The following is a 13,359-nucleotide window of genomic DNA, read 5'->3' as shown; positions in this document are numbered from 1 at the left end:
CCTTGACAAAGTCCAAGCTTGTGCTCCTCCTCCAACGATCTCGATGTTGACGGGACGTTGAACCCAATCTTCCTTCCTTTCTTTTATGCTACGGAGGTGAAAACATCATGGAAAGTGGAACCTATCGACGCAAAAGTCAATTCGGATGAGTCTCAAAAGTGTTAGAGGATCATGACTGACAACAGATGGGAACATCAATTGAAACATCCAAACCGATTAAATTGGTTGACGTGCAGGAAATCGAACGTGGGATCTTTGCCTTTTGCGGCAAAGGGTTAACTGATTCAGTAACCCGAGCACGTTACCATTTTGGAAACAATACTCCAGTTTCCAGAATGAGACTTTCACTCTGCAGCGGAGTGTGCGCTGATATGAAACTTCCTGCCAGATTAAAACTGTGTGCCGGACCGAGACTCGAACTCGGGACCTTTGCCTTTCGCGGGCAAATGCTCTAACCAACTGAGCTACCCAAGCACGACTCACGCCCCGTCCTCACAGCTTTACTTCTGCCAGTATCTCGTCTCCCACCTTCCAAACTTCACAGAAGCTCTCCCGCGAACCCTGCGGAACTAGCACTCCTGAAAGAAAGGATATTGCGGAGACATGGATTAGCCACAGCCTGGGGGATGTTTCCAGAATGAGATTTTCACTCTGCAGCGGAGTGTGCGCTGATATGAAATACTCCAGTCTGTCGCTAAAGCATGTATCCGTAATAGCTTTTCTTCCAGGCGTCTTAGTCTCACATGCAACGCAGAACGCCTTCTGTTAAATTTGGAAGATAGAAGAGGAGTTACTGTTGGATGTAGAGGTGCGAGGACAGGTCATGAGTCGTGTACGGATAGCACAGTTAGTAGACCTCTGGCCCATGAACGGTAAATGTCATGGGTTTGACTTCAGGTCCGGCACATAGGTTTAATCTGGCAGCAAGTTTCGTACCAGGCTTCACTCTACCTTAGAGTGAAAATTTCATTGTGGAGACAGTCCACTCGGCTGTGGCTAAGCAGTGTCTCCGCAACACCATTTCTTCCATTAGTGTAAGTCCCGCTAGTTACACAGGCCAACTTCATTGAACTTATGAAGGTAGGAGATGAGGTACTGGCGGAAGAAAATTTGTGAGGACGAGCCGTGAATCGAGCTTTGGTAACTAATTTAATAGAGCTGTTGCCTAAGATCCAGGGTTCGAGACCCAGTCTGGCACACAGTTTTAATCTGACAGGAAATTTCGTATTAGCGTACACTGGAGATCGTCACTTGATTAGAGAGAATTGGAGGATAGGTCCGGGATGATATGTAAAACGGCTAATGTCTCCAAAACTGTGTTCCATAACTTTTTACTTCAGGAAAGGAAGGCAATCCTGCAAACACTTGTAATGCTATATTGCCCGGCCAAAGATATTTTACTTGTGACGAGACTTGGTAATTTACCTCCGAGACTGATACGAAACGTAAGATTTTCTTGCAACTCAGTGAAAGTCTCCACGTCCAGAAACTTGCACTTTCAAACGTCAAGTTGTGAGGCATGGTGATCATGTTACTCTACTGCACTGGCGTCAGTCGGGAAGGAGACTGAAAACATAACCGAGAACAGAAGTTTTCAGTTCATTAGGGAGTATCTGAAAGTTATGACCAACAATCTACAGACATTGATGGAAGAAGTATTCTTTAAGACTGTGAAATATCGTAAGGAGTGGATTTGTAGAAAGTTTCTGGGAATGTACAGGCGTACCTGCAAACGAGACCACATGCAAGATGGTAGTGTGATGTTGCTTCAGCGTTCGTAATCGTTATCAATTAGCCAAGGCCGGAGACACAGGGCTGAAGAACTCAGAGCCGCGCTGTTACGATTTTGACAAGTCGGAATAGCCCATCCAAGAGTGTAACAGCGATGCTCATGGAACTGAAATGTGATTTTTCGGAACAAAAGTGACGCCGTTTCCTCGAACCCCTATTGGGTAAATTTAATGAAGTGGTGTTCGGTTAAGGCTAGGTGAAAAATCCTCTGTCGTCACCGTATATTTCTTTTGGGGCCATGTTAATGAGTGGTTATGAGGTGTACAGTGGCATATGGACAAACATTTTTCCCTTGCCCACTGCGCAAATACAACAGCACACGAAATCGGTAATATTGGTGAGATGTAGCTTCCACCAGACACAGTACAATTGTTTAGAGTTTTTTATATTCTGAGGTCATTCAGAATTTGAGTTTCCCTGTTTCTTAACAACTAAACATATTTAGTCGTAAACATAGCACACGAGGTAATAGTCACATGACGACCGGGCAAGTCTCTAAATCGTCAATAACGATGCAGCCGTGGTCGAATATAATGGGTCTTATGGTTTCCCCCACTGATTGCGACGTTCGCTGTATAATAACGCTTCTTAAGGTACAAATCATAGCGCCGATAGTGCTTCATTGTCAGCCGTGACAGGTATACTGGTTTAAGGTAATGAACAAGCAGATGGTGCATAATCGAGAATCAACGCTCAACGATTTTGGATCTCAGCAGCCGCTTTGAGTAGATATAGCCACCCTTGTTGCATGAAACTCTCACTAAGAATGTATTTTTCAAGGCAGTGTGTGCCAATTAAGTACCGAAAAACTTGACACTCGAACACAAAATAAATTGCTTAAGAAGTTAAAACTGTGTGTCAGTGCACAAGTGATGTGCCACAGTCTTCATTGGCTCCCTCTCCTCCCCCCCCCCCCCACTTTCCCGCGCCTTCCCCCCCCCCCCTCCACCTGCCACCACCCACAGCGATGAACCTGTAGAAATTTCGACTGGCCATTCAAAACAATAGTTGTCGAATGCTCACTGCAGGTGACGTCCGGACCCTTGATGGAGGTGGGTTGCGCACTCTTTCACCATCCACCGTCCAGTCCCGATCTTGCTTACGCGATTCGCGTTATATCCGGCACCGAAAGAAGCATCATTCCTCTATTCAGTATTTTCGCAATGACGACGAGCTGACGGCGTCTTTCCGTTCCGAAGTGACAGACGTGTACGACACAGAAATACAAACGTTAGTACCACGTAATGACAGGTATCTCAGTTCTGGTGCTGATTATGAGGAAAAATAGCTGAAATGTTACTGTGTTACGAATGAAGTTTCCCATGCTACTATGCTTCCTTGCTGTTTTCCAGTTTTTTTTAATATTTCTTGATGAACCGTAGAAAACTGACGCTTAACTGAAGGCACTGTGAACAAAAGGATCCAAAGCACAGAGGCAAAGCGCCGACACTGAAATGAATATGAAATTGCTGAGACAGCTTTTCATGAATGTTCATATAGAGAGTAATCAGAACTGTCTGAAAAGTTCGTAGGGGTTTACAGGGCAGGTTGTGCTGAGCAATAATTTTTAAGAGAAAGATTCGATATGTTGAGCCGTTTCCGAGTTAATTAGCATTGAAGTTAGCCAATCAGGCAGTTGCGCGCAAGTTCGAGCGGCCCGCCACGTACAAGTAATTTCAGCTGTTCTCGTACTGTAGATGGTAACGCACAAGACTGCTCAGCTTTCGTCTCATGTTCGATTCTAACGTCCCATGTCCAGCATTCTGACAGCTCTCTTGCTTGGTTTTAGAAAAGCAGCTCAAGAAGGAGTTTGCTGACGCCCACTCTAACGGGTCACTTGAATCCACGCAACCAGTTGCCTGATTGGCAATACTAGTTAACGTCAACAGATATCGGGTACATACACACACGTAATAATCTCAGAATCGACGACGGTATGCTTTAGGCCCGTACGGTTCTCAGCAGATCGCATGTATTGTTTCAAACGGACAATGTTTTAATTTTTTAAAAAAGGGATAAAAGTTTGAATCTGAAATTTTCATCCAGAAGAGTATACAGTGCAGTACGGTTTCCAGGACCGCACTGAATCAATTGAAAAAGAAATGTGTGTCTTCAGCAGTGTATGTGTTTCCAATAATTAACGTAGCGTGTTTCAAATACTTAAGGCTGCTCGTTATCTAATACTGAAAGTATTATTCAGATCATATGTGCAACGGAGCCTAGTACGCTGACACAGATTATTTCATATTTTCATCACTGGAACATATTTTTCAAGCTACAACTTTAGAGACATATTCGACGGGACGTTTAACCATAATCGTTCTTCTTCTTTTATTTTTGGAGACATATGGGACGTTACCCTTCGAATTTGTTACCATCTGCTGCGGTGGTCTGTGAGAGACGACAAAGGTGCAAAGCAGTGGAAAGCAGGGACATGCTGGTTTACAGCGTACACAACGTTATGTTGTGTATTTTTGTTTCAAGCTTTTCGCGAAGTTGATGTACGGATTCTGGTGGATGAATTAGAAATAATGCGTAGTACGTCCAGTGCGCTTCAACTATTCGTAAAAATATACGACGGTTGGTACTATAGTAGTCGCAACTATTTATTTACAGCTCGTACAAAATAGATACGTGTTTCAAAGTTTTACTGACCTTCAAATTAGTCACCAGCATTGTGTATAACCCGTTGGAGCGATGTGGAAATCGTAGTATAGTCTTAGCAGTACCAGTTGTGTTGACAGTTCGAGCGGCGCGGTCTATTGTCCAATGAATTTGTAGCAGTTCAGAAGCGAATGTCGTGAAGTGTTTCCTTCAGTTTAAAAATCGAGTTGAACCCACGAGGGCTTAAGTCAGGGGAGTGCAGTAGGTGGTATTGCACAAAGCGACACCAGCAGTCAAAGATATCAGTAACAGCTTGCACTGTACGTGCTTGAGCATTGTCCCGCAAAATGACGGTCAGGCCCTGCAGGAAGTGTCAGAACTTCTAACTCTAAGCTGGTCGTAGGGTTGTGTTCCAAAAATTAACAGCATAGAGACAGAAGTGATGACACATTTTGCAGGATCTGACAATCATTTTGCAAGACAATGCTCAAGCTCGTACAGTGCAAGCTGTTACTGATTCGTTTGACTGATGGGGCTGTTAAGTGCTATACCACCTACTGCACTCCCCTGAGTTAAGCCTTCGTGAATTCAACTCGATTTCTAAACTGAAGGAGACACTTCACGGTATTCGCTTCACAACTGCTACGAATTCGTCGGGCAATAGACCGCGCCGCTGGAACTGTCAACACAACTGGCAGTGCTAAGAGCATCCTACGACTTCCACATCGCTGGCAACGGGTTATGCACATTGCTGGTGACTGCTTTGAATGTCGGTAAAACTTTGAAACACGTATCTATTTTGTGCGAGCTGTAAATAAATAGTTGCACACTATAATGTTCCAACCCTCGTATGGTGGGTTTTTGTTTCTTGCTCTGGATCATTATTTTCAGCGTAGCTTGATGTAGAGCACCGAAATTATCTCTCCTTTAACGGATATGAGTAATTACCGAATGGCCTCAATTAATTATTTTGATCATTCCAACTTCACTCATACAACTGAATTTTTAACCATATGGGTCCTTACAGTCCGATGGAAGTTACAGCCTGACCTCTTGAGACATATCATACACTGAAGTGACAAAAGGCATGGGACACCTCTTAATATCGCGTTGGACAGCCGTTTGACCGGTGTAGTGCGGAAACCCGACGTGGCATGAACTCAACAAGTCGTTGGACGTCGCCTGCAGAGATATTGAATCACGCTGCCTTTATAGCTGTCCGTAATTCCGCAAATGTTACCGGTCCAGCAGTTTTTCTTCGAACCGACCACTCGATAATGTCTAGGTGGCCAAACCAGTCGCTCGAATTGTCTTCAACCAACCGCTAACAACTAGCCGGGTGACACTCCACATTTTCATCCATATAAAACTTTCGTCTTTGTTTGGAAAATGAAGTCTATAAATGGCTGCAGATGGTCTCTGAGTAACCGAACGTAACCATTTCCAATGACCAGTTCATTTGGACCAGAAGACCGAGTGCATTCAAAGTAAACACAGCCCACTCCATTACGGAGCCACTACTAGCTTACACAGTGCCTTATTGCCAACTTCGATCCATAGCTCCGTCGGCTCTACGCCATACTGGATCCCTACCGTCAGCTCTTACCAGGTCAAATGGGGGCTCATCCGACCAGGCCACGGTTTTCCACTCGTCTAGGGCCCAAGCGATATGGTCACGAACCCCGGAGAGGGGCTGCAGGCGATGTCGTGCTGTTAGCAAATGTACTCGCGTCGGTCGGCTGCTGCCACAGCCCATTAACGCCAAATTACACCGCACTTTGCAAACAGATATGTTCGTCGTACTACACACATTGATTTCCGCCGTTATTTGACGAAATGATGTCTGCCTGTTAGCAGTGCCACCTCCATGTAAACGCTGCTGCTATCGGTCTTGAAATGTCCGTGTCCTGGGGTAATGCCTGAAATTTAGTATCCTCGGCACATTCTTATCACTGTGGACCTATTAATACTGAATTCCCCAACAATTTCCGAAATCTAATGTCCCTAGCGTCTAGCTCCAGCTACCATCCCACGTACAAAGGCTTTTAAGCCCCGTCGTGCTGCCATAATCACGTCGGTAACCTTTATACATGAATCACCTCAGTACAAGTAACAGCTCCACTAATGCACTGCCCTTTTATACCTTGTGTACGCGGTACTATCGTCATTTGTATACGTGCGTATCGCTGTCCCATGTCTTTTGTCACCCGGTGTATTATTCTGTCCCTTTTATGTAGGCCGAGTTTTTTAAATTCCTTCTATTATTAACCTGCGGAGTATCTTCGCATTTCTTATCTCTGCTACAAGAAAGAGAAGTTTCTGATATATATATATATATATCACCTACAGGGTGTTTCAAAAATGACCGGTATATTTGAAACGGCAATAAAAACTAAACGAGCAGCGATAGAAATACACCGTTTGTTGCAATATGCTTGGGACAACAGTACATTTTCAGGCGGACAAACTTTCGAAATTACAGTAGTTACAATTTTCAACAACAGATGGCGCTGCAAGTGATGTGAAAGATATAGAAGACAACGCAGTCTGTGGGTGCGCCATTCTGTACGTCGTCTTTCTGCTGTAAGCGTGTGCTGTTCACTACGTGCAAGTGTGCTGTAGACAACATGGTTTATTCCTTAGAACAGAGGATTTTTCTGGTGTTGGAATTCCAACGCCTAGAACACAGTGTAGTTGCAACAAGACGAAGTTTTCAACGGAGATTTAGTGTAACCAAAGGACCGAAAAGCGATACAATATAGGATCTGTTTGAAAAATTTCAACGGACTGGGAACGGGACGGATGAACGTGCTGGAAAGGTAGGGCGACCACGTACGGCAATCACAGAGGGCAACGCGCAGCTAGCGCAGCAGGTGATCCAACAGCGGCCTCGGTTTTCCGTTCGACGTGTTGCAGCTGCGGTCCAAATGACGCCAACGTCCACGTATCGTCTCATGCGCCAGAGTTTACACCTCTATCCATACAAAATTCAAACGCGGCAACCCCTCAGCGCCGCTACCATTGCTGCACGAGAGACATTCGCTAACGATATAGTGCACAGGATTGATGACGGCGATATGCAGGTGGGCAGCATTTGGTTTACTGACGAAGCTTATTTTTACTTGTACGGCTTCGTCAATAAACAGAACTGGCGCATATGGGGAACCGAAAAGCCCCATGTTGCAGTCCCATCGTCCGTGCATCCTCAAAAAGTACTGGTCTGGGCCGCCATTTCTTCCAAAGAAATCATTGGCCCATTTTTCAGATCCGAAACGATTACTGCATCACGCTATCTGGACATTCTTCGTGAATTTGTGGCGGTACAAACTGCCTTAGACGACACTGCGAACACCTCGTGGTTTATGCAAGATGTTGCCCGGCCACATCGCACGGCCGACGTCTTTAATTTCCGGAATGAATATTTCGATGATCGTGTGATTGCTTTGGGCTATCCAAAACATACAGGAGGCGGCGTGGATTGGCCTCCCTATTCGCCAGACATGAACCCCTGTGACTTCTTTCTGTGGGGACACTTGAAAGACCAGGTGTACCGCCAGAATCCAGAAAAATTGAACAGTTGAGGCAGTACATCTCATCTGCATGTGAAGCCATTCCGCCAGACACGTTGTCAAAGGTTTCGGGTAATTTCATTCAGAGACTACGCCATATTATTGCTACGCATGGTGGATATGTGGAAAATATCGTACTATACAGTTTTCCAGACCGCAGCGCCATCTGTTGTTGAAAATTGTAACTACTGTAATTTCGAAAGTTTGTCTGCCTGAAAATGTACTGTTGTCCCAAGCATATTGCAACAAACAGTGTATTTCTATCGCTGCTCGTTTAGTTTTTATTGCCGTTTCAAATATACCGGTCATTTTTGAAACACCCTGTACAATTCCCTGTTCCATTCATAACACTTTTCCATTATTTGCCGTAAGCTAAAGATCTGGTCCTGACAACCTCTAAGAGGCCTAAACCCACACTGAATTTCATCCAACTGGTCCTCACCTAATACTCGCACTTTCCTTTCAACAATACCTGAGAAGATTTTACCCACAACGCTGATTAAAGAGATACCTTTGTAGTTGTTAAAATCTTTTCTGTTTCCACGTTTAAAGATTGGTGTGATTACTGATTTTGTGCAGTCTGATGGAACCTGTCCCGACTCCCAGGCCATTTCAATTATTCTGTGTAGCCATTTAAGACCTGACATTCCACTGTATTTGATGAGTTCCGACTTAATTTCATCCAACCCAGCTGCTTTATTGCACTGCAATCTATTGACCATTTTCATCACTTCCTCAAATGTGATCCTATTTCCATCTGTCATTCCTATCCCATTGTACATCGAAATATGAAACATTACTGATCGCATTTTCACCTACATTGAGCAACTCTTCAAAATATTCCCTCCATCTGCCCAAGGAATCCACAGGATTCAGAAGCAGTTTTCCTGACCTGTCCAATATACTTGTCATTTCCTTCTTACCTCCCTTTCGAAGACTGCTAATTACACTCCAGAATGGTTTTCCAGCAGCCTGACCCAAAGTCTCCAACCTGTTTCCAAAGTCTTCCCATGGTTTCTTCTTGGATGCTGCAATTATTTGTTTGGCTTTGTTTCTTTCTTCAACATAACTTTCTCTGTCTACCTGAGTTATAGTATGTAGCCATTTTTGATACGTCTTCTTTTTCCTTTTACAGGCTGCCTTGACTGTGTCATTCCACCAAGCTATTTGCTTCATCCTACCTTTACACACTACTGTTCCAAGACATTCTTTAGCCAGTTCTAGTACTGTGTCCCTGTACCTTGTCCATTCCTTTTCCAATGACTGTAATTGGCTACATTCAACTAACTGGTACCTTTCTGAGATCATTGTAATGTACTTGTGCCTGATTTCCTTATCCTGAAGTTTCTCCACTCTTATCCTCCTACATATGGACCTGACCTCCTGCACTTTCAGCCTCACAATACCAATTTCGCTGCAGATTAAATAATGATCAGTGTCATCAAAGAATCCCCTGAATGCACGTGTGTCCCTCACAGCCTTCCTGAATTCTTGATCTGTTATTATATAGTCAATGACAGATCTGGTTCCCCTGCCTTCCCAAGTATACCGGTGAATGTTCTCATGTTTATAAAAGGAGTTTGTGATTACCAAGCCCATACTGGCACAGAAATCCAAGAGTTGTTTCCCGTTCCTGTTGGCCTCCATATCCTCTCCAAATTTACCCATAACCTTTTCATACCCTTCTGTTTGATTTCCAATCCTAGCATTAAAATCACCCATGAGCAGAACACTGTCCTTGTCCTTTACTGTAACAACTACATTACTCAGTGCATCATAAAAACTATCCGTCTTATCTTGATCTGTCCCTTCACAATGTGAATAAACTGACACAATCCTAATTTTCTTGCTAGACACTGTCAAATCTATCCACATCAGTCGTTCTTTTACATACCTTATTGCAACTACGCTGGGTTCCATTTCTTTCCTGATGTAAAGCCCTACACCTCATTGTGCTATTCCTGCTATCATATGCAGTAGGACAGTTTTAATTAACTGTAAGTAACAAAGTTCAGAAGGTTTTTCGTTAAAGTCAATTTCCCGCAAAATAAAATATTCAGTACATATGCCCCATTATATAAGAAACTGTCATAGATAAATGAACGAAATTAACAGAGAATCTGCATAAAATAAAAATCCACCTCTGGCAGTACATTCATGAATAATCCCCGTTAGGAAGTTCACAAAAAATATTTTCTGCAGAAAAAATTTAATATTTTTTGTTAGTAAATTGAAAAAAGCATTTCTTAAAAACTTTAAAATGGATAAAGTAGATTTTAGTACAGCTGACTCTATAAGCATCATGTAACATACAGTAAAAATATTAAGGTCCAGCAACCAATAGTTTTCTTCAGAAATGGGTCAAATACTTGCCTAAATTAACATGGGTTAGATAGGCTGGGTGCGGTCCCCTTAAGACCGACGACAAATTTTTCATCTTCGATACTGTGAAACAAATCTCTTCTACTGCAAGTTATTTGCTTCCCATATTTTGGGATATGGTAGTGTGGACCAAAATAAGAAAAAAATATCGAGCAAGCATGTGCTCTAAAACACATATGTTGAAGGCTACGAGCTCTTGATCATTAGAAGAGTTGTGTTCCAAAGTAGCACCGATGAACAAGTGCTCATAGCTCTTACGGAATTAATTTTAGAGCACATGTTTACTGGACTGTTTTTCTTGTTTCGACCCATACTACGACTTCCCAAAATATGGATAGCAGAGAACTTGCAGTAGAAGAGATTTGTTTCACGGTATCCGAGATGAAAAATTGGTCGTAGCCCTTAATGTGTGCATTTTCGACACTATGCTTACCCAGACTTGTTTGCTTCTAGTATCGTGTACTTTCAACTGTATGCCTTTAGGCCATTAATTATGATACACTATATATTTTCTTCAGCAATCCATAGCATGACAAAGCACATACACAATGGAGTTGATTGCATCGGAATGTTCCAATTACATCCCGAGATATTAAGACACGAAGTTGACGCTTGAAACAGCCGACATGCGCTGCTAGCGCACATCCTGGGGCTCAGGCGTGAAGCCCTTGCTGCCTGTAATCGCGATGTGATTGACATGTGTAATCACACTTCCATACTTATCAAGATGTCCGAAACGAGTAATACGGTCTGCTGCCATCCTGCTGCGATTACGGGCAGCATGGGGTTCACGCCTGAGCCTCAGGACGTGCGGGTAGCAGCGCATGTCGGGTGTTTCAAGCGTCAACTTCGCGTCTTAATATCTCGGGATGTAATTCTAATATTCCGATGCAATCAACTCCACCGTGTATGTGCTTTGTCATGCTATGGATTGCTGAAGAAAAAATATTGGAGGTCCATTTAAAAAAACATAAGTTTGTGTTAAAAAACACATATGCTTTCGTTTTAGATTCTTTCCAAATATGTACATTCATGGGCCCCAGCCCTACATTGATACCGGTGAAAGTCGTTTTCCAATAGCTGTTATTGTTCCAGAGATATTTTGGGTGGACAAGATAGCTGGGACACCCTATATATATATATATATATATATATATATATATATATATATATATATATATATATCTTTTGCACATCCTCGGCTGATTTGATGATGATGGTAATGATGTTATATGCGTAGCGTTGAGTAGCACTATTATAAACACTCATACTGGGTGTCAATTTGCTCGTGATAAGAGGAAGGGGTGGACAGTGACTATCGCTTAATATCCACCAATCAGTGGTAGAAACCGTCTTTACGCGACAGTGGTACTTGCATTTGAAACTGATGACGTGTGTATACTTGAAACGTCGTTGAAGCGCGCCATCGGTGACAGGGTGGCCGTCGCAGATTATTCTTGGGTCGAGGTGGCCTCGCGTTTCATGAATATGCATGCAGGCTCCCTGACCGGAGCACCCGGCCTGCCCTGGGTGGCTCTGTAGCGCTCATTTGAGACTTCTGCTACACGGCACCGTAGCGGTAGACTGCGAAAGCACATGCGAGCTCTACTCAAGGCCGAGTGACAGCAAATAGCAGAGTGCGCAAAGGAGCATGGGCAGACGTTCATTTCGACATGAGTCGTGTACCGTGGAGACAGCCGCTGTATCTAACATACAGGTTGGCCTCTCCTAGAGAGTAAGTACTTTTCAATATCTTATTGTAACTGGCAGTTTTACGAGTTGGTTACTTCACGCTGTCCGGTTGTATATCTGCCCCAACGTTAATTTAGACAGGAGGACGAGTACAATATTTGTATCGTCTAAAAAAGAATCTTAATTAATATTCATGCTAATAAAGGTAAAATACAGTAAATGAATTATAAAGTAAAGCCGGCCGGGGTGGCCGAGCGGTTCTAGGCGCTACAGTCTGGAACAGCGCGACCGCTACGGTCGCAGGTTCGAATCCTGCCTCGGGTATGGATGTGTGTGATGTCCTTAGGTTAGTTAGGTTTAAGTAGTTCTAAGTTCTAGGGGACTGATGACCTCAGAAGTTAAGTCCCATAGTGCTCAGAGTCATTTGAGCCATGTAAAGTAAAACACAAACTCCGTCCACATACCACGACGAGCCCATCGGACCCGACCGACCGCCATGTCATCCTCTGCCAATGATGTAATTAGAGGCGGTAAGGAGGGCCGTCGAGTCAACACACCGTTATCCAGAACGTTATGATTTTTTGCGACCAGGAGCCGCTGATACTCGGTCTCGCAACTCCTCAGTTGGTATCACGAGACTAATTGGATCCCGTTCCAGGCATCCCTACAAGTTTCCATCCCTAGCACTACGGGGACTTGAACCAGAGTTCTCCCCTTGGCAGTCAGACGCACTGAACAATCACCATCGGAGGCAGACACATGAATTATGAAATACAACGTTTTAAACATTTATTGTAATAAAAATTTGTATAAGAACTTGACTATAGACCTAAAGGGAACTTTTTCTACAATGGATCTGAATAAACTTCAAGCTTCTCATCGAGATGTTGCAATAAATATGTTTTATCTTATGACACCACTTCTGAGCAAGCAGAACCGGTTAATGCCTGTTATATCATCTATTCTTACCATCACGCACATCTAGTAGGTTTGTCTCGTGACAACTATAAGCGTTCACATTGGATTCTGCCCTTATATTATTTGTTATCAATTATTTTTACATGTCACCACTTGATAATTGCACCCAACCCATAGAGAATGATAAGAATGTCATAATGGAACCGTCTTCTTCGTAACATAAAGACATAAGAGTGTCACTACTGACTGACGTTGTTGCACGATTTTCGTAGCTAGTCTTTCATGTTACCGCTGATCCACAGTTATCTTGGACAATATTGACATCTTGTGCAAGAAGTTCCGCGTAAAATGAACGTGTATCACTACAAAAAAAGTTTCAGACATTAGGATGACCGCTAAGACT

General features: G+C 43.4%; 1 non-coding gene across 1 annotated transcript; it reads right to left on the bottom strand.

Moving 5' to 3' along the window:
- Window positions 1-399: 399 nt before the first annotated feature.
- On the bottom strand, window positions 400-475 carry Trnas-cga. The gene has a single exon. It is a non-coding gene; the product is annotated as a tRNA-Ser (tRNA).
- Window positions 476-13,359: the final 12,884 nt, after the last annotated feature.

The sequence above is a fragment of the Schistocerca americana genome, chromosome 5, assembly GCF_021461395.2.
Source record: "Schistocerca americana isolate TAMUIC-IGC-003095 chromosome 5, iqSchAmer2.1, whole genome shotgun sequence".
NCBI lineage: Eukaryota > Metazoa > Arthropoda > Insecta > Orthoptera > Acrididae > Schistocerca > Schistocerca americana.
The sequence above is the reverse complement of the archived record's forward strand: the minus strand, read 5'-3'. Positions and strand labels throughout refer to the sequence as shown.